Source organism: Molothrus ater, chromosome 7 (genome assembly GCF_012460135.2).
Source record: "Molothrus ater isolate BHLD 08-10-18 breed brown headed cowbird chromosome 7, BPBGC_Mater_1.1, whole genome shotgun sequence".
NCBI classification, from domain to species: Eukaryota; Metazoa; Chordata; class Aves; order Passeriformes; family Icteridae; genus Molothrus; species Molothrus ater.
In genome coordinates this window covers 36,544,121-36,568,236 of record NC_050484.2, presented here as the reverse complement: position 1 = coordinate 36,568,236, position 24,116 = coordinate 36,544,121, and positions in this window count along the sequence as shown.

Below are 24,116 nucleotides of genomic sequence, written 5' to 3'. Positions count from 1 at the left end.
GTTGTTTTATCTGCAGGAAAGGATCTCCAGAGGGGATTGATGCCTCGAGAGGCTGCCCTGGAGCAGACCTAAGGAATAAAGTAGGGATTTATTAACAGGATCTCCTCCATGGATCCACCTTGGGCAGCACCAGAGCCCAGCCAGGGCTGCACCCAAGATCAACCAAAATGGCCCCAAAATGCACCAGCGCTCCTGGGCTCTGTCCCTGGGATCAGTTCTGCTCCATTTGCATCTTGCAGTTCATTGTCCCATCCCAGCTTTAGCCCCTGCAGTCCCACCCTGCTTGTTTTTCTCTCTCCAGCCCACGGGGTTTGTTGTAGTTGAGACAGGGACAGTCCAAAGCAACACACTCCATTTTCAGAAGGCTTCAAACTGCTTTTATTATATATATTTTATTGTTTGTATTTTATTATATATATATATTTATGCATGCTTTTTATACATCCTTACAAAGCTCAGAAGTTTGCACTTTACTCATTGGTCACAAGAAGCAAAGTGCTCATTGGAACAGGCAGCTGCAGGTTTCCCTTATTTATCCTTCTTTCTTTCTTGGTTTCTATGTCAAAGACCTTGGTAGAAAACTCTTTCAGGGGTAAAGACGGATCCTCTTGTCAAAGTTCTCTGTGGCTCACAGAAGCTGCTGTAAAACCTCTTCCACAGCTGTTTGTGCTCTTGGGAGCACCAACCTGAGATTTGGCTCATTTGTCCTTGGTGCCCAGCTGGAGCAGGAATTGTTTTGTCTCCCTGCTCTGTGCACAGAGCTCAGCACCGCTGAATGTGAAGCTCAGAGCTGCACCTAAAGCAGCACAGAGCCTGAAACACAGAAAAGCCAAACCCGAGGCATCAATGGGAGATCCCAGTTTTCCTGGCTCAGCTCTCCTTCCCTTTGGAGCTGGGTGGGCTGAGGGGCCTGGCTGTGGTCAGGGTGACAAGGAGGGACAGAGCTGCAAAGCATCCCCTTTGGTGGGAATAAAAACTCCTGATCCAAACCCTAAGCAGCGATGCTGAGGGCTGGAATCTGCTCCATGGGATGCTTGTCCTCCACACCCTCCCAAAAGGAGCGGGAATGTGAAATTTGGTTGGGATTTGGAGCCTCCTGTTCCTGTAGACTCCTAAACCAGGACAAGAGGGAGGATGGAAAGGAGGAAAAGCCATCCCAGAAACCCCAGGTGCAACAAACACTGCGGGGCAGCGGCTCCAGGGCTGGGAGATCTCGATTTTCCTGGCTCAGGTCTCCTTCCCTCTGGAGATGGGTGGGATGAGGGGTCTGAGCAAAGCATCCCCTTTGCTGGGAATAAAAACTCCCCATCCAAATCCCCAAATCCCATTCCCTATGCAAATACTGATTTAATCCTTTTTATTTTCCACCATGAGCATTTCTGAGCGTGCTTTTTCCCAAGAAATCTTTGGGAATTGGGAGGAATTTGGTGAGACCAGGTCCAGCCATTCCTGCTCCAGGAGCTCCTCTTCTGCCCGAGGGATTCAGGGATTCCCCTCCATATCCATGCAGAGAATTCCAGGCTGCCCGAGGAGGTTTGGGATGGTTTTTGTCCCTTTCTGGCTCATGAATAATGGAGTGATGAGGGTGTGACAAGAGGTGACAAACGAGGGTGGCAGGGGCAGGCAGGATCCCATCAAATTCCCACCCCTCTGACAGCTTTAGGCTCTTCATCTGCCAAGGACAGGGAAATATAAACTGGGAGAAGCGGCCTTGAATATAAAATATTAAAAATAAAAATAAAATATATAAATATAAAATGTAGAATATATGAAATATCTTAGATAGCAGGAAAGGCGTCCTAAACACAGGATTTTTTACATGGAAAGGACAATTTAACAATCCTGTGGGATTAATAAACATTCCCATTTTCTTTCCTTCCCAATAAATGTGTCTTTAAGGCCTATTAAAGGCCAAAATTCCCGATTTTCACTGATTTTTCACTGTGTTAAAACAATTTCTTCCCACAAAACTCCAGTAGCCCATCTAGATTCACCAAAAGGTTTTTTTTCCACACCTGGAGATTTGGAAAATGGCCATTTTTGGAATCAGAATCAAACCCAGGCTTGGGGAATTTACATCCATAAAATAATTGTGGATTTGAGCAGGTGAAAATGGGATCTTCCTCTAATAAGAAAGATAATTCCAAATATCCCAGACAGGATCACTGCAGTCCCAGCAGGTGAATTCCTGGCTGCACAATCCACCATGAGAAGGAATTTTCCACCATCCCAGCACTGCAAAATCCATGGATTCATCAGGCAGCTCCTGCATGCAGCCCCATCCATGGCTGTGGATGTTCCAGGTTTATTTTGGGAAAAGATCCAGTCCTCGATGAGCTGTTTGTTCCCCTGCTCCCTGCCTGATGTCATCCCAACAGCACAAAATGAGATTTGGGGATGCAGGCTATTGGATTATGGGATGGCATGTCCAATTATTCTTGGAATATTAAAGCATTCCTGGTGTGGGAGATGAAAGGTGGAGCTCAGGCTCCAAACAAACACAGACTGATCCCAAAGCCAGGCAGCTCCAGGAATTAAATCCATGAGGATGTGGAGCAGTTGGAAATGGATTGATGTGGATCCCAAAAATCAGATCTGGTGGGAACAGCCTCGCAGCAGGTTGGATCCATATCCAAACCCATGGAAATCCATGGAAATCCATAGGAATCATCTGTTTTATTGATATAGGATCTGTTCTTTTGAATGGCAAAGCCTTTGTGTGGTTCCTGATGGTTTTTTCCTTGGAGAAAACCTGTTGGGAATAACCTTGGAGCTGTTATCCCGCTTGGTGGGTTGGATCTGTATCCAGCCCCATGGAAATCCATGAAAATCCATGGAAATCCATAGGAATCATCTGTTTTAATGATTTAGGATCTGTTCTTTTGAACCTTTGTGTGGCTCCTGGTGGTTTTTCCTTGGAGAAAACCTGTTGGGAACAGCCTTGGAGCTGTTATTCCACTGAGCAGATTGGATCCCTATCCAACACCATGGCAATCCATGAAAATCCATGGAAATCCATAGGAATCATCTGTTTTAATGATTTAGGATCTGTTCTTTTGAACCTTTGTGTGGCTCCTGGTGGTTTTTCCTTGGAGAAAACCTCTCCCACCACCTGTTTGCCTGCACTGGGATTCCTGGGATGCTGAGGACCCCTGTGGAATCTGCTCCCTGGTAATTCCTGGCTGGTGCATCCACAGCTCCTTAAACTGCTGGTTTGGGACTCAAAACGAGCCAGAAAATCCTGACATTCCCAGGGATGGGCTCCACTGGGAATGGTCCATGGGCAGCACAGCCAGGGAAGCAATCCCAGCTCATGGATGGATGGATGCTCCCCTTCCAGAGAGAACAACTCGCCCAAACCAAACCATTCCACAGGGCAGATTTAAGCAGGGAAGAGCCTGGAAGTTTTTCCCACTCTCCCTAGGATTGAATTTTTCAGAATTTCCCCATGCCAGGGAAATCCTCCTTCCTTGTCTTTTTGCTCATCCCAAGAAGAAACATCCTCAGGATGCCATCCCAGTGCCAGCCCTGGATGAGAACTGAGTTTTCCAACATCACATTAAAGCTTCCCAAGTGAGAAAATTCCCCCCACCCATCCATTCTGCCAAGCAGATTTGGGAGAGCCTGCTGAGGAGCCAAGTCAAAATATTGGGAATTCTGCATTCTGTGGCCTCCTCCTGCTGCCAGACTCGTGAGAGGGAGATGTCAAACACGGCATCTGCCTGGGGAGAGTCATCCCAGAATCCATTAGGATCCCTTAATACAAGGAAAACCCTTTTTGGGAAGGAGGATCAGGAAGCGCAGCACAGATTTTTCTGCACATTTCAAGCACAGAATCTTTGTTTTATCCACGTTTTTATGAATTCCTCAAATATTCCCCTGGCCAGGGCCCACAAAGCAAACAATAATATTGGGATTTCTTGCTGTTTTCCCCTAAAACTCACACACTTTTCAGATGATCAAATATTGTTCCCTCTGCTCCTGCTCGGAGAACAGAGTGCACAGTGAGAGCCCAGGCTTTGCAAAGTAATGGGAAATGGGAAAGAATTTAAGGAAAATCCTGATGCCTCAGGTTTGGCTTTTCCATGTTTCAGGCTCTGTGCTGCTTTAGTGTAAAAGGGATAATGTTTAAGGGATGCTGAGCTCTGTGCACAGAGCAGGGAGACAAAACAATTCCTGCTCCAGCTGGGCACCAAGGACAAATTACCCAAATCTCAGCCCAGGAGCACAAACCCCGTGGGCTGGAGAGAGAAAAACAAGCAGGGTGGGACTGCAGGGGCTAAAGCTGGAATGGGACAATGAACTGCAAGGTGCAAATGGAGCAGAACTGATCCCAGGGACAGAGCCCGAGAGCGCTCGTGCATTTTGGGGCCATTTTGGTTCATCTTGGGTGCAGCCCTGGCTGGGCTCTGGTGCTGCCCAAGGTGGATCCATGGAGGAGATGCTTGGAATGAATCCCTGCTTTATTCTGGGACTCTGCCCAGCCCCTGCTCCAGGGCAGCCTCTCAAGGCATCACCACCCCTGGAGCTGCTGCCTGACCCCTGAGCCCTTCAATCTCCTCTGCCCCCACAGGCATTTCGATTTATGGGATTCCTCCTCTCCCAGTGCTTTCCCCACTGTTGTTTTGGGTGGAATCAAAGGGTTCTCATAGCTGGGATTGTCGTGGTTTGAAAGCCACAGGCTTCAAAGTTGAAGTCTCCAACTCAGCTGTCGGGACATAAATCTGCAGAAATTCCTAAACTCAGCTGAGCTCTGTGGGATCTGCATTCCCTGCTCCGTGTTTGGAACCACTCACAGCTGGTTTTTAGGGCTGCTTTGACACATCTCGATTTGTTAATGTGTGTTTTGCAAAGGGGATTTTGATTGGCTCCTCTTAATTAGCCCTGCTAGTGAAGCTGAGAGAAGCAGAGGCTTTCATTGGGCTTTGCATTCCAATGCTGCCACCGGGGTTGGTTTTGCAGCCCAGCCCTGTGGGGAGACAGAGGGATGTGGGAAAACGCCCCCTCAGCCACCGAGAACTTTGATGTCTGGGGCAGGGAAAACACTGAGAGGCTTTCTGGGACTCACTGAGGAGGTTTTGGTGCCAAATTCAGGGAATCTTGGAATGGTTTGGGTTGGAAGAGACCTTAAAGCCCATCCAGTTCCATGGGCAGGGACACCTCCCACTGTCCCAGGCTGCTCCAAGCCCCATCCAGCCTGGCCTGGGACACTTCCAGGGATCCAGGGGCAGCCCCAGCTGCTCTGGCAATCCCAGCCCAGCCAGGAATTCCCAATTCCCAGTGTCCCACCCATCCCTGCCCTCTGGCACTGGGAGCCATTCCCTGGCTCCTGTCCCTCCATCCCTTGTCCCCAGTCCCTCTCCAGCTCTCCTGGAGCCCCTTCAGGCCCTGCCAGGGGCTCTGAGCCCTCCCTGGATCCTTCCCTTCTCCAGGGGAACATTCCCAGCTCTCCCAGCCTGGCTCCCAAGCATTGGAACATCTCCATCCTCCCTCTTATCCTGGTTTAGGAATACCAGGAATAGGAGGCTCTAAATCCCAGCCAAATTTCACATTCCCACCTCTTTTGGGAGGATGTGGAGCACGAGCACCCCAGGGAGCAGATTCCAGCCCTCGGTGTCACTGCTGTGTCTCCCAAACCTGCTGTGGTTTGGATTCCAGGGTTTGGATCAGGAGTGTTTTATTCCCTCCTCTGGACTCGCTCCAGCAGCTCCACATCCTTATGGAGGGTTTTCCAGAGCTCTGCAGGTGGGCTCTTAGGAGAAGGTGAGAATCCTCCCTCCTTTCCTCTGATCCCATCTGCTGCTGTGGAAAAACCATGGGAAAAGCAAACGATTTATCACCAACACATCCCTCAAAAATCATCAGGTTATTGAGATCCACAGCACCCAGAGCTCAACCCTTGGGATGCTGCTGCTGCAGGAAAAGGAGGGAATTGTCTCGGGAAAAGGAGGGAGCTCAGGAGGCTCCCAGGCAATTCTCATTGCAGGTTCTTGGTGCTGATCTGAGCAGCTGCCAGCCACCCGTGGGAACACAGAATTCCTGGACACCTTCCCGGCCTCCTGTCCCTCAGCTATCACCCAGGGATCACATCAGCCGCACATCAGGGTGGGTGGCAGCACCTCAGGTTTTTCTGGTCCGACTGGAAGGATCCCAGGTTTATCAGGGCTCTTCTCCTGCAGGCACCACATCAAACCCTCTCCTCCTGCACTGGGGATGGAGTCACCCTGAGCAGAGCTGGCTCCTGGGGTGCCCAGCTGGCCACCAAAACAGTTCCTGTGGCCTTTGGAACCCCTGGGGTGGTTTGGCTGCAGGTCTTGGAGGGCTCTTCCTCCAGCTCCCGCTGTGAGAAATTCACCTCTGCCTCATATCTGGCCCTTAAATATCTGCAGAGATTTCCTCAGGTGTTGGTGGATCAAATGCACTGAGTTCCTGGAGTCTGTCCTGCACTGGGACAGCTCATTTTTTCCTGCATCAGAGCTGCATCCAGCATCTCAGGTTAGTGAGATCCTGGTGCATCTCCTGGGATCTCTCCCTCTCCATCACTTTGAACTGATTCACTCTTCCCACACAGCTCCAAGCCTCACTGTGGGATCCTGAGTGCTTTATTTCAATCCTTAAGACTCCAAATTGTCCATGTTTCCCCTTTCAGTTGGTTCCATCAGCAGATTTGATCAGGAAATTTCATCAGCAACTTCCTCCTCTTTTTTTGGTCATTAATAAAAATATCAAGCATTGTTTTCCGTGCGGATCTGGAAGGAATTGGCTCCTCTGGTTGTCACCTGCCCTTGCTCAATTTCTTACCTGCATTTCCCATCCCCTCCTTGTTCCTGTCTCCTCCTTTTCCTGCTGTCCAGACAGATCCAATCCCCTGCATTCCCTTTTTCTAAGAATCCCATTCTCTTCCAAAGCCAGGCCCAATTATCCTTTCTTTCACCTTTGCTCCACTTTTCCATCATTTCCCATTTAACAGCTCCTTCCCTCATCCATTTTCCCTAAATAAAATTGGATTAATCAGCTTTTAATTGCCCAATCACCATTCGTAAGTGCCAGGATTAATTTTAATGCTCTTCCCCACTAAAATGAGGAGCAGAACTTGGAGCAAGGATCAAATTCCCTGTAATTCCCCCCTCCCAAATCACCAAGATAAAGCACCCAGAGCCACTCACTTCTGCCCTTCCACGTAACACATCTGTGCTTTCTTAAAGCTTTATTGCCATTAAGAAGTCATCAATTAGTGGGAACAACTCTGGGAGCTTCATTAATTTCCTCCCTGGGTGCAGATGAAAAAGGTGACCTGGATAAAGCCATCATTTTCCTGATGTACCCATCAATCCTTGGAGGTTGGGGGTCTTCTCCTCACAGAGCTGCATTTCCTGCTGCATTTCCCCCTTTCCTTGGGGGGGAAATGCTCCAAAAACCTCAGCGGGGCCCTAAAACCCTCAGGAATGAGGGGGTTCACCTCTCGAATGGGAGTCAAAGGGGAGGAAAAATGGGATGTAAGCATTGATGGGATGTAAACATCATCCTGATCCTGGTGGGATGCAAACATTGTCCTGATCCTGGTGGATGTGAACATTGTCCTCATCCTGGTGGGATCTAAACATTGTCCTCATCCTGGTGGGATGTTAGCATTGTCCTGATCCTGGTGGGATCTAAACATTGTCCTCATCCTGGTGGGATCTAAACATTGTCCCGATGTCCACAGCTCTGGATTTCTGCTGGATCATGAGCAGCACTGGATTCCTGTGGCATTGAGAGGTGTCCAGGGAGGTGGCACCAACAGATTGTCCTGAAAACACTCAGGAATAAAGGGGTGCACCTCTGGAATGGGGGTCAAATGGAAGGAAAAATGGGATGTAAGCATTGTCCTGATCCTGGCGGGATCCAAACATTGTCTCGATCCTGGTGGGACGTAAGCACTGATGGGATGTCAGCATTGTCCTGATCCTGGTGGGATGCAAACATTGTCCTGATCCTGGTGGGATCTAAACACTGTCCTGATGTCCACAGCTCTGGTTGGAACATGGGGAAGGAGCTCTGGATTTCTGCTGGATCATGAGCAGCACTGGATTCCTGTGGCCTTGGGAGGTGACACCAGGCCTGGCACTGAAACCTCGGCTTGGGGGCTGTTGTCCCCCTTTCCAGAGCTCTTCCCACATGGAATTCCCAGTTCTGGGTGATGACTGCTGGCTGCGAGGCAGAAATCCCAGGAATTCCACAGCAGGCCATTCCCAAGGGATTGACAAGCAGAGTTTGCGTTCCTGTGTGGTTTGGACAAGTCCTGGATCCCCCATGGGTGTCCCCAGACCGAACCCAGTGCTGGATTTCCTGCCAGATCCAATTCCCACGTTGATCCTCAGGGAAAGGGAATCATTCCCTCACCTTCCCAGCAGGAGCAGAGTGACCCTGGCCATGTCCTGCCCCACAGATCCCGCTGCTCAAGCTGCAGGATGGCATTTTGGGAAGGGAGCTGCATGAAGTAGGTCAGGTGTGTATTTTAGGACACTGTTCCTGCAGAATGGAGTTATTTTAAAAAGTGGAATTCCGGGTCAGGGAAGTGGAGATGTACAGAAGATGGAAAGGAGATGGATTTTTCATCCTTACCCCCCAAAAAACCCTCAGTGAAGTGATCAGTGCTGGCACTTTCACCCTCATCAGTGCCAGCCCACCGTGGGCTCCTTTCCTGGACTCCACATCTCGCTGGAGTTTGTGTGGGAAGGAATTTGGTGTGATGGTGTTTGCAGGGGTCCCAGAATGAGGGAAGAGATGAGAATGTTGACTCCATGTTTCAGAAGGCTTGATTGATTATTTTATGATATATATATATATATTATTAAAACTATGCTAAAAGAATAGAATAAAGGATTCCATCAGAAGGCTGGCTAAGAATAGAAAAAGAATGATCACAAATCTTGTGACTGACCAGAGAGTCCGAGCCAGCTGGGCTGTGATTGGCCATTAATTAGAAACAACCACAAGAGCCCAATCCCAGATGCACCTGTTGCATTCCACAGCAGCAGATAACCATTGGTTAAATTTTGTTCCTGAGGCCTCTCAGCTTCTCAGGAGAAAAATTCCTAAGGAAAGGATTTCTCAGAAAATGTCATGGCTACAATTTGGGATAACTTGGGACAAACCAAATGGGATAGCAGAGGGAGCAGGGCCCAAACCAGCACCCCAGCAGTGGCAGCACTGGGGGACTCCACATCCCATCCTGGGAGCCATCTGGGGCTCATGGAGCTGCAAAACCAGGGAATTTGCTGCTGCTGCAGCTGGAAGGGAGATCCAGGATGGAGCAGCTGGAATTTGGAGCAATCCCAAACCCACCTTTGGTCATGGTGGCTGCTCTGGGAGGCAGGATTGGGAATGCTGTTCCAGAGCTCCAGAACCTGCATCCAGGTGTCCCTGGCACCAGAAACCCTTCAGAGGCTTCAGCAGAGGCTGCCAGGAGCCACAGGCATTCCCAGATTCCCGAGGAAACACATTTGGGATAAATGACCAAAGGTGACTGCATCCACAGTGGGTGGCCGGCCTCAGGGAGGCTCAGCAGCCACGGAAATGACTCAAAAAAACCCAAACAGAATAAAATGCTGCATTCCCTCAGCTGCAGGGGAGCAGGGTGATGCCTCTCTTCCCTTCAGGAGCATCCTGCTCCCAGCAGGAATTTGCTGGGCCAGCAGAGGAAGCAGGTTTGCTGGGCAGCGTGCCCAGAGCCAGGGCAGCTCCCCGGCTCAGTGGCACTCGTGGCAGCTCTGCTCCAGCCTGGAAAACATTTGGAAGTGGTTTGGAGCACATTGTTGAAATGTTTTTGCACTTCTGTCACTGGCAGAGGCCTTTGCTGGGAATGGGAGGCTCCAAGTGCAGGTTTTCCACGTTTGCATCCCTGTTTGCTGCAGCTGAATGAGCCCTGAGTGGGATTCCCTCGCCAAAACTCCCTCCCCATCCCAAAGGAGCTGGAGCCCCCCCAGGAGCGCCCAAGCCTCTGTGCCCCACCTTTCCTGGCAATCCTGGGAATATTTCTCATCCCACAGCAGATATATGGACAGAAATGTACATTTTGTGCAACACTTAGCTCATCTTTAACCGAGTTTCCAATGCAAAGAAGCTCTGTCAGCATTTCCTCCCTCCCATTTCATGAGCACACCCTGCCTTAAGTCACCCATTCTCATCCTCTGCCCATTTTTTCCTCCCAGTTGTTTTCCCTCTCCTCATGTGGGGCTGTCCTGGCCAAGGGACCTGGCAACTCCTGTCCCTGACAGAGATGTCCCCTGAATGTCCTGTAATCACATTTTAATGGCTGTCAAGAACTATTTACACTTTAAAACAAGGCATTCAGTACATTAATAACAAGGCAAACCCATGGATTATTGATCCAGTGGTGATGCTGCAGTGCAGGGACCCCATCCCCGTCCCCATTTCCTGCACATCCCTTTCCTGGGGGGAAATCCACAGCTTGGGCCACATGAAGCACTTGCTCAATACCCCGAAACCATTAAAAAAAGTCTCTCTGGAGCACAAAATATTTATGTTTTATGAGTTCATCCTAAAGCTGAGGTGGTGAAGATACCGAAGGCATGAATAATCCAGGGTGGCTGCAAAAAACACCCCAGGCTGCAGGGAAAGGGAAGGGCAGAGGCTCTGAAAGGCATTTTCCTTCTCCACCTCAGGTTATTTAAAGAGGGGACTCAGGGCAGAGTGCTCAGATCATGTTCTGTGCTCAGGAAATTCAGTTTAAAATGGATTTCAGCTCAAAAATTGGCTAAAATCAGCTGGTGGCTCATGGAGCAGCACAGGGCAGACTCCCACAGTCCTGCGAGGTAGAAAATAAATCAGTGAAATCATTTCCTACCCCCAAAAAATGTGAAAATGTGATAGTGAGGAAGCAGCACATCTCTGCTGCCTGGGGAGGAGCACTGGGGACAGAGGGCTGCTGGAAATGTGGATTTGGGGATTCAGGAGCCAAACCACCCCAACTGTGTTCCCCCAACAGGCAGGAGAAGAGATGGTGACCTTGCCAGGTGTCCCCAGACAGGCAGTGCTCAGGCTCCTCTGCTCGGTGATAAGAGGAAGGTGATAAGAGGGGGATGCTCCAGCTGCTCCAGGTTGGAAGCACCCACAGAAATATGGGTGGGCAGCATTCCTCACAGCTAAAGGAAATTCAGTTTAAAATGGATTTCAGCTCAAAAATTGGCTAAAATCAGCTGGTGGCTCATGGAGCAGCACAGGGCAGACTCCCACAGTCCTGCGAGGTAGAAAATAAATCAGTGAAATCATTTCCTACCCCCAAAAAATGTGATAGTGAGGAAGCAGCACATCTCTGCTGCCTGGGCAGTGATGGGGAGGAGTGCTGGGGACAGAGGGGTGCAGGTTTTTATCCCTAAAAACCTTGTCCTGGGTGACAGCAGGGACAGTCACCCACCCACAAGTGTCCCCAGCCAGAATGGCTCTGTATCTATCTCTCCAAGGTCTTTTAAGGGAAAACTATCTAATTAAGAAATGACACTTAAATGATTTTTACTTTTAATTTAATAACTAATTACTTGTGTCTTGTAGTGTGGACTTTTTGGTCTAATTACAAATTACTACTTAAACTCCTTAAGAAGAAGGTGAAGAAGAAGGACTAGCTACTGCCTTAAAACTTCTATTTTAGTTCTATATATATTATTGTATTCTAAAACTTTAATCTCTAAGTTTTTCTACTATGTGATATTACACAGTTCTATTTAAACTACACACTCACAATCTTGGTGTTATCCATCAATTTTAGAAGATTTCTCTACAGCTTCAGGTTAAATGCAGTGCTCTCTTGAGGGGCTGTGTCTTTCAACACAGAAAATTCTTAGTTGCTAAAATTCTTAATGATAAATAATACTTAAATAACACTAAAATTCTCCGAATCCAGGGTTCCAACACCCTCCCACCTTCCCCGCTCCCTCTGCCCAGTCTCAGCTCTGCTTTCAAGGATTTTCACGCCAGACTGGAATATTTTAATGCTTGGATAATTCTGTTTATAACCCATTGCATGGGCTGGTAACACTGAGCTGCCCTTGCTGTGCATCTCACCCAAACTGACTGAGTCCCCAGGCGGGGATGAAACCAAAAATTCTTCTGGGACATGGCTCTGCAGACAAACACGGGGCTAAAAATACCCCAGTGCAGCTTTCCTCCTCCTCCTCCTCCTCCTCAGACACACACAGCTACAACTCCTCAGGGCAACCAGACACATTTTTGAAATATCAGCACGAAGGGAGTGGTTCCCGACCAGGAAAAAACTGAATAAATATTGGTTTAGCACCGCTGAATTTGAATAGAAAGGTGAGGGGAACAAAAAGAGCAGCTTTTGGGAGCTGTGGGTGGGTGTGGACGCGCTGGGCTCTCCTCTTTCCGTGGATTTTGGCAGCTCTTCCTTCATGCCCTGGGCACGGGCAGCCCCAGGAGCTCCCGGTTTTCCTCCTCCCACGTTCTCCCCCGTGGATTTACACCAGAGCATGAGTGGGATCTGACTCTGACACATAAAAGGGAATTTTTTTTCCACTTTATTCCCTGAAATGTGCTGAGATTCTGGCTGGATTTTCCCTTTTTTCCTCTTGTTAGCACCCAGACATGCTCCTGGGGAAAGATGAGATGTGTGGGAGCCCGGAGCTCTGGCTGGCGTGGCCAAGGCTGAGCAAATCCAACATTTTGTGTTTCCAGAGCCTTCCCCAGCCCTTCAGAGCAGCGATTTGCACCCAGCCAACAATCCCACGTGCTGGATATTCCTCTAAAAAAGTTATTTTGGGACAAGCTGTGGCCGTGTGGTTTCTCCAGAGCACTTCAGCTGCGCGCAGAGCAGAGGAAAGGCGATGTTTGCGCACGCTGCGAGCTCCAAGTTTCTCATTTTTTGCTGGAATTTTGTGGGTTTTCCATGCAAACCCTCCTGTCCCCGCGTTGCTCCGGGAGCATTACGAAACCTGGCCCGGAGCCTGCAGATTTCCGCTGCGGTGTTAATGAGCTGTTCCAAGGAAAAAGAGGCTGCGAAAGAGTTTCCTGACAAAACTCCGGGAAAATTTCACACCGAGGAAAATTTCCCGGTGGAAGCTCCGAGGAAAATTTCCCAGCCGGGAACAGCCAGGGCTGCGCTGCCCATCCCGGGACATCTCGGGTGTCCCCAAACCCCCGGCTGCCGCCCAGGAGGAACAAACCAGGAATTTTTCCCAGCTAGGAGAGAAATGAAAGGTTCAGGATGTACCAAAAGCCCTCCAGCCTGGGCTGGGAGGGTGGGAATGCTCTGGGTGGCTCCAGGGGCATTCCCAGCTCGCTGGGCTTTTTTGGGGAATGCCCCTGATTTTGGTCACGTATTGAAAAGACTTTCACAACAATTCACATCAGTAAAACACAAGTGTAGTGTTTTACACTGCACTTTATAGTTCCTAATAAAGTGAGTTTTATTAGGAACTTCACGTATTTTATAGGTAGGATTGCTCACTCAGAACCTGGTTGGCTCTTAACAACACCCTTCACACTACTGGTTAATTAGGAACAACCGTTTATTTCTATAAATTATTATAATAATTATAAAATATGATATAAATTATATATAATATTATACATTATGTATAATATATAATATAGAATATAGAATATAGAATATACAATTTATAATATGTATTATATATAATATACAATATATAACATATTACATATTATATGATATATATTATATAATATTTATAATATATATAATATATTATATATATAACGTATAACATATAACATATAACATATTATATATTATACATTATATATTATATTACATATTATATATGATAATATATATATTACATATATATTACATAATTATATATTATATATAATTACATAATTACTTATTCTATATTCTATATTCTATATTCTATATTCTATATTCTATATCTATATATGTATTATATAATCATTATAATGAAATATTCTAGTGATTATAGTTATTGATTGTTGGTTATGTTATCGAGCAGGATTATTCCCTCACCTCTGCAGGACAGACAGGTTGGGAATTGTGCTGAGGAACATCTCAGCCCCTGGGTGGATGCTCTGCCAGCACCAGCAGTGAGGATCTCAGTGACCCCCCCAAGGATTCCTTATCCCCCTGGCGCCTCCCTGTCCCTGGCAGCCCCATCCATGGGTAACCTCTGAGAGGATGAAGCCGAGCTTTGCACGCAGGAGGAAGCAGCAATATTTACCAGCTGGTAGGCGAGGATGGGATTCTTTCCAGGGGGAAAAAAAAAAAACCAAAACAAACAAGCAGGAGGAAGGTGAGGCACGTGTTTGGGTCAGGTACTCAGTCACGAGCGTTTCCTGCCTGGTGGCATTCCTGCCACGCTTCGGGAGCTGCCGCTGGGAACTGGCTGGGCTTAAAAAAGAAAGAAAAAAAAATAACACTCGAGTATCCCCCACCTTTCGTTTTCTCTTCCTGGCTCGTGTAACCATAGCAAAGGAACCTCGCTGGGAGATGGAGAATTCCTGCCATGCTCCCATTGAACCACTCCAGATTTGGAGCTTTTGGCTGGGGAAACATCAGGGGTTTGCTCCTGGGCAGAGAAGGGGCCACGCTGTGCTCTGGCTGGGGCTTGGAGCCCTGGCTGCTGAGAATTTGAGACTCTCTGTGCTGGCAGGCACTGACCCCCAGGAGAACACTGCATTGACCTGAGGCTGTGGAGAAGGCTTCCAGAATTGATTGATAACACTGGGATTACGGGTGTGTGGTTTGAATAGAACTGTGTAACATTACAGGGTGGAAATCTTCGAGTTTTAGGGTTTAGAATGTAGTAATATATACAAAGCAAGATGGAGGTTTTAAGGTGGAGGCTGGTCCCTCTTCTTCACCTTCTTCTCCATGAGTTTGGACATTATTGTGTAATTGGATAAAAAAGTTTGCATTTAGGAGCATGGGTAGTTAGTTATTAAGTTAAAAATAAAAATAATTGAGGTGTCATTTCTTAATTAAACAGTTTATCCTTAAGAAGCCTTATAGAAAAAGAAATGTGGCTCCATTTTTTTACCTTGATAGTGAAGCACTACAGAACTCACAGCTTGTAAGAGCTTGTATAGAAACTAATAAGCATCTGAGTCTGAAAAAAAAAAAAAAACAAAAAAAACCCCGCCATTTAATCCCAACCTTGACCAAAAAAAAGCAAAAGAATCAACATCAGTGAATGATTCCTGCTCCTGGGTGCAGCTCATTGATGGGAGAGTGGGAATTGCAGGCAGAGCCCACGCAGGCAGCTGGCAGAACTGGAGCTTACTATGAGAGCAGCATATGCTGAGCTCAGTTCCGAGACCTCCAATCACTACGAGTGCTTAAAATATTCCAGGCTTTAATTACAAGCCTGTCTGTGCTTTAAATGCATGAATGTGAAATGCAGGCTTGGGCTGTGACAAGGGAAACCTTCCTCATATGCAGGCAAAAGGCTGGAAGGGAAAATCCTGACAGGACAGAGGGATTGGGATGTGTGGAGCAGCCAGGATGTCACCAGGGGTGGTGACATTGGCTCTGCCCCGTGCCAGGGGCTGCTGAGCCAAACAGAGAATGGGCACACGGAGGGTGGGTGTGAGTCATGGAATCCCAGAGTGGTTGGGGTTGGGATCTTAAAGCCCATCCTGTTTTATCCCCTGCCATGGGCAGGGACACCCCCACTGTCCCAGGCTGCTCCAAGCCCTGTCCAGCCTGGCCTGGGACACTGCCAGGCATCCAGGGACAGCCACACCCTATTCCAAGGCCTCACCATCCTCACAGGGAACAATTGTTTCCTAATCATAATCCACTCTCTTCCTGTCCTAAGCCATTGCCCCTTGTCCTGTCACCTCATACTCTTGCGAATCTAAATTATCAAAGAATTTGTGTTGAACCCCTTCAAAAATACATTTATTCCTGAAAAACTTCTACATACTGAACAAGTGACCCCTTTGCTCTGTCTCCTGTGGTGTCCCTCCCATAAGGGACAAGAGTTCATCCCTGACTAAAATGGATTTAAATCTTCCCCCAAGTTGAAAGCCTGGGGTATTGTGCCTCCAAAAATGAAGATGCACTTAAAACAATGGGGTTATTAACTTAATGACAGGAAATTTAGGGATGGGAATTAAAGCCCTGGAAGGATCTACATGTCCTGGGTAAGGAAGGACACTCATTCCCCAAGCTTTCCTGGCAGGCATCCCACTGGGAATAAGCATTGCAGCTAATTGGGATATGAGATGGGGAACTTGCAGGGATATCTCTGGTTTACAGGAGATTATTATTCCTTTAATTAACATAGAGACATCAAACACATTCTGTGCATTTTGCAAGCAAAGAAACAACAGTTTGGTAAAAGGCTTTGATCCACAAGCAGGGATGCAGGAGTGGATTGGAAAATTGACCACCAGGAGCCAGAGCCTCCTGTGGCAAAACGTTCCCACCCACAGAATGAAGGTTGGAACAGACCTCCAAGATCAAGTCCAACATCCATGGAGAGGCCAGGGTCAGCCTGAGCAGGAGGCTGAGGGTTTTTAGGGTGCAGAATAAAGCCAGATCCTTCATCCCCACGTTTGACAGAGGGATATTTGCTGGTGTGCTGTGACTTTCCATCACTCACCATTCCCAGCAGCACAGCTTCCCTGGCACAGACAGCTCCAGGCTGGAAATCATTTAGCTCCAAGTCATGAGGAGGTGACAGCCAGCCCAGAAATGAGGTGAGCGGTGTCACCACGGGGACAGAGCCCAAAGTGGTGCCAGGTAACCCCACAGGGACTCACTGGAGCCTGCTCAGGATCTTCCTGCAGGGAAAGTTTTCCATGGAAAGCAGCAGCCAATGCTGGGTTTGGGCTGTTTAAAGACTGGAGAGAAGTCAGGGCTACAACTGAGACAGCTCCTCAGGGTTTTTAGGCAGTTGCAAAGCTCTGTCAGGAAATTTTGGGAAGAGTTGAGAGGAAATTGCAGGAGTGGGACTGTGTCCCTCCTGGGTGTCACCTGAATGTGGAAGGTCTGGTGTCCCAAATCAAACTTGGTGGCACCATGTGGGTGAGAAAACCCTGTGGGCAATCAGGTCCTTGCTGCAGACACGGGGCTGGAACAGGGATTTGAGGCTGTGATGGGGATTTGGGGCTGAAATAGGCATTTGGGGCTGAAACAGGAATTTGGGGCTGGAACAGGGATTTGGGGTTGAGAGGGGTATTTGGGGATGAAGCAAAAATTTGGGGCTGTAACAGGCATTGGGAATGAAACAGGGATTTGGGAATGAAACAGGGATTTGGGGCTGTAACAGAAATTTGGGGATGAAACAGGGGTTTGGGGATGAAACAGAGATTTGGGGATGAAACAGAAATTTTGGGATGAAACAGGAATTTGGGGCTGCAACAAGAATTTGGGGGTGAAACAGGGATTTGGGGATGACACAGGGATTTGGGGCTGTAACAGGGATTTGGGGTTGAAACGGGGATTTGGGGCTGTACCCCATGTCCTGTTCATGGTCATGATTCCATGATTCTGGCCAGAGGCTGGGCTCCAGTGCTGGATGTCAGCAGTGCTCCCAAAAAACCAGGCCCTTCCTAAGGAGGAGGGACTCAGCCTGACCAACAACTGCTTTAATTAAATCCAGCAATATCATTAACCCGCTGGAGTTCGTCAAATTAGTGTTGCAAATGAAAACTGCATTGGCCTCATTTTCAGGAGGCTGTTCCAAGAGGGAAAACAGCATTTTGCTCCCGAATAGGGTGTTTGGTTTGCTGATAAAACAAAACCTTTCCTTGCCCCCCCTGGAGCTTTAGCTCCATTTAATTCTCAACAAAATATTTGGTTTGGCCTTCCCTTGTTTTTTTTTGGGGTGCCCAGAGTGAAGGTATTGACACCACAGGGAGAATGTGGAGACAGGGAGAAATGGAGGACTTTAAAAAAGGACTCGGAGAGGAGGAGGAGGAGGTGTTGGGATCCTTCCTTGAGCACATAAATCATTTGTGGAGTTCAAAATAAGCCAGCATCTGTGCAGGCTGGAGGGCTGCCAGTCATTTCCTTATCTCTGCTTTGCTCAGGGTGACTCAGTACAAAGCTCCCGAGGTGGAGCCAGGGGAATGTGCCCATGCCAGGGGAATGTGCCCATGCCAAGGGCTCCGGGGCTGGGAGGGGGATTCCCACCTGCTGGAGAGGAAGAAGAGGAGGGATTGGGATGCCCCCACCAGCACCCTGGCTCTCAGCCCAGGCCACTTTCCTGGCTGTGCTTGGGGGAGAGGCTCTTTAATAGATAGTTTTGTACACAAGGTCTGGTGTCCTGCTGGCACAGGGACATGGGGCTGTCCCTCTGCCCAGGCTTGTCACAACTAACTGAAAGCTGGGCTCTTCCTGGGCAAAAATCTCCTTTTATCCACGGCTCATCCCCAAACCTTTGGGTTTATACCCCCTGTGAGCAGCGTGGATTGAAATCTTCCCCCACACTGAAAGCCTGGGGTATTGTGGCCCCAAAAATGAAGCTGCAGGGATGTGGTGTATGGGAATCCTGATGATTTCTGAGGATGAAATGCCTGGATTGTGTTATAACCACCAGGCTGAGAGGATGGGAGCTGTTCAGCTTTGGTTCCACATCCCTGTTAATCACCCTCCTTCATCCCCTGTGGAAAATTCACAGTTGGTTTTGCAAGGCTGAGTAAAATGAAGGAGTAAAAATCTCTTCATGTGGAAAGGTCTCCAAAGGAGATGCTCCTCCATTTTTGGGCATTGCACTGAAACCAGGATCTGAGCTTCTGCTATGAATGGATTGAGGAGCCAACACCAACCTGGCTGCACCAGCAGCTCCTAGAGGAGATTCTGTGCCTTGGGAAGGGATGGGAAGGGATCTCATGGATGCAGCCAGCCCCACATCACTGGGACACAGAGGCCTTCACCCCAGAGATGGGGTGCCTTTGGGAACACTTGGGGGTGCCTTTGGGAGCACTTGGGACAATTTCCAAGCTGATTTCTCCACCTCTGGCCCTGCTAAGCTCAAGTGGCCTCAGCTGCATCGTGGGGACAGCTCCACCATCTCCTGAGGGCCTTTATCACCTCATGCAGCCCCCTCACATCTGCTGCAGGCACAGGGAAGGTTTAACTCCAGCAAAATCTTCCTGGTTTTCCAATTATTGGAGTGGTTTTGTCCATCAGGAGCTGGTGCTGTGCTGCTCAAAGGCTCTGGATGTGGCACTGCCACCCCTGAGGGACATCTGGGTGTCAGTCAGGAAGCTGCCACCCCAAGAAGATGTAGCTCCTCACTCTCCATGGTGACCAGCTCTTAAATCCCCAGAATCCCCACAGCTGGTGAATCCTCCATTTTGGAAACGGGGAATTCTCCAGGCCAGACTCAGGACAGGTTTGGGAAAGTCAGGGATGTGAGCTGGCTTGTCTGGGGCAACCACGAGCTCCAGGTGTGGCTAAACTGGCACTGGGGCAGGGATGGCAGCCTGTGAATGGCATCACCCAAACCCAGGGGCTGCCTGTGCTCATCCTTCCCACGCTCCAGCAGGATCTCGGCCTTTCCCAGCTGGAAAAGCTCTGGAGAATGCCCCAGGTGTTCCTGGAGCTCTGTAGGTTGGCAGCACGACCCTCTGGCCTGGGATTTGCTTCCTGGATGTTCTATCTGGTGCTGGGATCAGCTCACTTGGGTTTGGAGTCTCCTGGTGCTGGGAACACCCATGGAATGTGCCAGGATGGGATGGGACAGCACCGTCTCCTGCCAGCAGCACCCAAGGATCCACCAGCAGGGACATTTTCCAGCTGAATCCCAGGCTCCCGGGAGGAGCCTGAGATCTTTGGGAGGTGGTGGTGACAAATTCGCCCTCCTGGTGCCCTTTTGAGCCTGGGAGTTACTGTGAAGCTCAGATAAGGCAAGGCATGGAGACATGAACTGGCTTGTCCCGCATCCCGCTGGAAAACTGGCAGGACAACCAGGAACAGAGCAAGGCTCTCTTCTTCTTGCACCAGAAAATTCCAGAAAGCTGAAAATGTAACTATTTTAGTGTCTAAAATTCGCTTTTAGTTATTGTCAGCCCCCTCTGTCATCCTCATTTCCATAGGGGAAAACTGTGGCAGGACCATCCTTCTCACTCCCCAGGTGACATAATTCCAAATTTGAATTCCCAATTCCTTTTATTGGAAAAGATTTCTCCTCCATACCCTGCTGATTTTCACAAGGATGGAAATGTGGAGCAGTGCTGTGACCTGAGCACCGTGCAGGGATGGTGGCCTACACTGGCATCCCATTCCCAGCAGGAACAACCCCTCCAATCCCCTCAGGAGCACATTTGGCTGCTGGATAATCCTCTCTTCCCATCATTATTTATTAGCAGGAGGTCAGAAGAGATTCCTGTGCCCGATTTCCCCCCAGAACTGTGAAAACTCTGGACTACTCCAATTAATTTAGAAAATGCAGCGGGATAAAAGCAATGTAAGCACGGAGAGAGGCAGACCTGGCTTCTGCAGGTACCTCTCTTGATGAGAGGTAATTATATCCTTCTAATTAATTGTTGGCTCATGGCAGTCAAGGTCTGACTTGCAGGGACAAGTCAGAAAGAGGGAAGAAGCCCTGGGATGGGAAGCAGCGACGTGGGAGGACGCGGCATTCTTTTCCCACGTGGAGGAGCAGCAGGACGTGTTAATTCAGCTCTGGAATTTCGCTCCCAACCTTTTATGGTGAAAAAATGAGGCTCTCCTTGGACTTTGCAAATACATGTTCCAGCTGAAATCCAAGTGGTGCGTGAGCTCTCGGCCGGCAGCCGCTCACTGGGATATGCTGAGCACGGGATATGCAAAACTTTGGGAAGCTCAGCTCCGGGCTCCTGGAGGCTCCCAGACAGCCCTGTGCAAGCTGATGTCATGGTTTTATCTGAGGACAGCTTCTCATGGCTCTGTCTTGTCTTCCCAGTGAAATACCTGAGCAAAGGAATTAATTTTTAATGTACCCAACAAGAGTTTTGGAGGAATTTATTCTCACTCCTGCTGCCAGGCTGTTCCTGAGAGCCCAGAAATCCTGGATCTGGCTGCTTTGTGGGGTTTGGAGGTGAAGGGATGGAGCAGCAACTTCCTGCAGGTTCCCTTCAACCCTTCTTTGACAACGCATATCCCACCAAGCTGGGAATAAAGTGAAGACCTCGTTTTCTGCAGCCTTCCAATAATTCCTTAATTCAGATGTAAGAAGAAGATATTTCCAACCTTGAATCATTCCTGTGGAAACACCTGACAACAAAAGCAGAGCTAGAATGTGTTAGAAGACCAGTTGGGCTCTTCTGAGTCATTTAATTAGAGCGAGGAACTTTCCCTGCCCGTGGAAATCTCGGGGTGGAAAGGGTGTGAAACCTGCTGCAACCAACACTTGCCTCATTAGCCTCGCTCAGCAGGGAGTTCAAGGCTGTGTGTGACCCAGGGATGTTCACACTTTTCCAGGGAAATCTGCTTTAGGAGCTGCTGAAGTGGGAGATGCTCTCACCGTGGTGTGGAAGCCCCAACTTGCCACCTCCACCACCATCCATCCGTCCACGCTGGTGCTGTCTGAGCTCCAGCCCCTGGAAATGTCTCATTTTTCCACACCCCACAGCAGCAGCACAAAGGAAGCAGAGAAAGGGAGCAAAGCTCTGCAGTTCATCTCGCTGGCTGCAGGCAGAGCTGCTGAAAATCCAGGCCAGGGCCCCGGTGACCCAGAAATGTCCTGTTTGACCCGGGGCTTGGTTGAAATCTCATTTTTGTGCTGCCTCCCTCCGAGAGCTCTGGAGAGCGGCTCCTCCCAAAGCCAATCCCTCGCCAGGGCCATGCAGGAGCTGCCTCCACAATTGGAGTTAATTAGAAATCTGGGAATCTGGGAGTGAGGACTTGCTGGAGCAGCTTTTGCTGCTGCAGCGATGGGAGTTTCCTAAAGTGGAACATTTGCTGTTCTTATTTTTCAGCTGCCCCACTCCCATGGATCTTGCATCTCCCAAATCCCAGAAAAATTATCCTCCCAGAGGATTTCTCCTCTCTGTATTTGCTTTACAGGAGCTCCAGGCCCTGTCCAATCCTCACTTCTCTGGTGTCTGCTTGGTGCTTTCCCCTCATGGATGCCCATGGCCATCCTGCTTTTCCCCCCTGAAATTCCTGAGGTTTTTCTGCAGCTCAGAGCCTGATTAATCCCAGCCTGGCACCCTCCAAGCTACAGCTCCCAGCCCAACAAATTTTGAAACGCAGCTCTGAAGTCATCCCCACAAGTTTATGGTGGGAAATGTTGTGCCTGAGGGACAGAAAACAATAAAAATCAACACCCGAGTGCATGAAGAGTTTCAAATGGCTCCCAAAAAATTCCTGCAATGTTTCCAAGGGTCTGTGCTGCTGTTACTCATTCACACGGGCAGGAATTACAAATATGTGTGTGCAGCCAGGAAAGCTTTGGATCACAGAATATTTGAAGCTTGGGGTGGAATGAAGGGGTTTGGGGGAGGAGAAACACTCTGAACTTCTTCAGGATAACGAATCCACCTCGGTGGTGCCACAGCCAAACAATGACATTTCCCCTTCGCTGAGTTTTGTGCTCTTCAGCAATAATTCCGAGCTGCTTTGCCTTCAGGGAAGGGGGAGGAATTTGGAGGAATGGGTAAGGACATGCAGTACTGACCTAATCCTGTGCACTTTTCCCTGGAAGCTGCTCCCAGAGTCTGCCTTTGGCCCCCAGCACCCACTGGGATTGGCCAGAGCTGGGTGAGGACTGGGGATTACACAATTTCACTCATTTTTTCCAGCCCCAAACGGGATGCAAGCAAAAGGATTTCAAAATTCCTTGTGAAATGAGCTTCATCCTTTGACTAAAAATGTTCCAAGTTTACTCATTTCCTATCCATTGCAGAAGCTACATCATAAATAAATCTTGGAATTTAATATCTCGTTATAAAAAGAGGTTAAACCTGAAAGTTGCAACCTTAGCAGAGATCAACTCAGCAAGTTCCTAATACCAAATTCCACTGAAATCCAAGAAGTTCAGCAAAACAAGCTGCCTTCAGCATATCAATATTTCTGATGGAAAACCATCCTGTCAGAAAATTTTTATGCTGCTCCAAGCTAGAATTCCCTAACAAACACTTTTCCTGTCTCCCCAGCAACTGGCACTGCTGATCCTGTGTAAGGAATTTCCATAATTAACCTGCAGGAATGGAGAAGGAAATCTTTTTGTCTGCAGGATATTCTTCAACAACATCTAGGAACCATTTCACTCTGAGCCAAAGCACAAGAAATTCAATGGGATTTCTCCATAAATTTGTATGGATCTTCAGGCCTAGTTCACATCAGAGTTCAGAGCCAGATCAATGTAATGCAACGCTGGTGTTCCTTCAAATGCCAACAGGGCTTTGGAAAAAAAAAAAAAAAAAAAAAAAACAGCCTCAAAACAATTCTTCTTTGTTGTTGAAATCCAATCTTGTGTTATCATCCAGATGAGGACTTGCAGGCTTTGATCTCTGTCCTTCCCAAGATGTTTGTGCTGATTTTTTACAGCCAGGAATGCACAACAGCAGCAGGAATTCAGACAAAATCCTGGAGATCCAGCTGCAGGCTGGGAATGTGGAGTTTTGGCGTTCCTGCTCACTGGGGGCTGCTCCTGCCCCACCATCCCAAGGCAGGGAATGTCCTTGAGCTCCGTGTGATTTCATGGATGGCAGAGCACCCCCGACCTGCAATTTGTTCTTCCTGCCAGCGCTAACAAATCATAAATATGGAACAGCAGAGCCGGATCTGCACGGGATCACTGCGCTGTTTTCCTGCTTTGGATGCATTTCTCCAAAAGGAATCATTCTGCTGCAGGGGAGGTTTGATCTGAGGTGACTCCCCAGCCCGTGGGATAAGGTCAGACAGCCATGAGGAACAGCGTGTCTGAACTTGACTCCTCACAAGGATCCCCTTGTCCCATCTCTGGAATGTCCAAGGCCAGGTTGGATGGAGCTTGGAGCAGCCTGGGATAGTGGAAGGTGTCCATGAGCATGGCAGGGGTGGAACGGGATGAGGTGTAAGGTGCTTTCCAACCCAAACCATTCTGGAATTCTCTAAGTGGCCCCAGAGCATTTCTCTGGCTCTTAAAATATGTTTTCTATTCCCAAAAACATGAAGCTTTTCCAGAGGCAGAATTCAGATA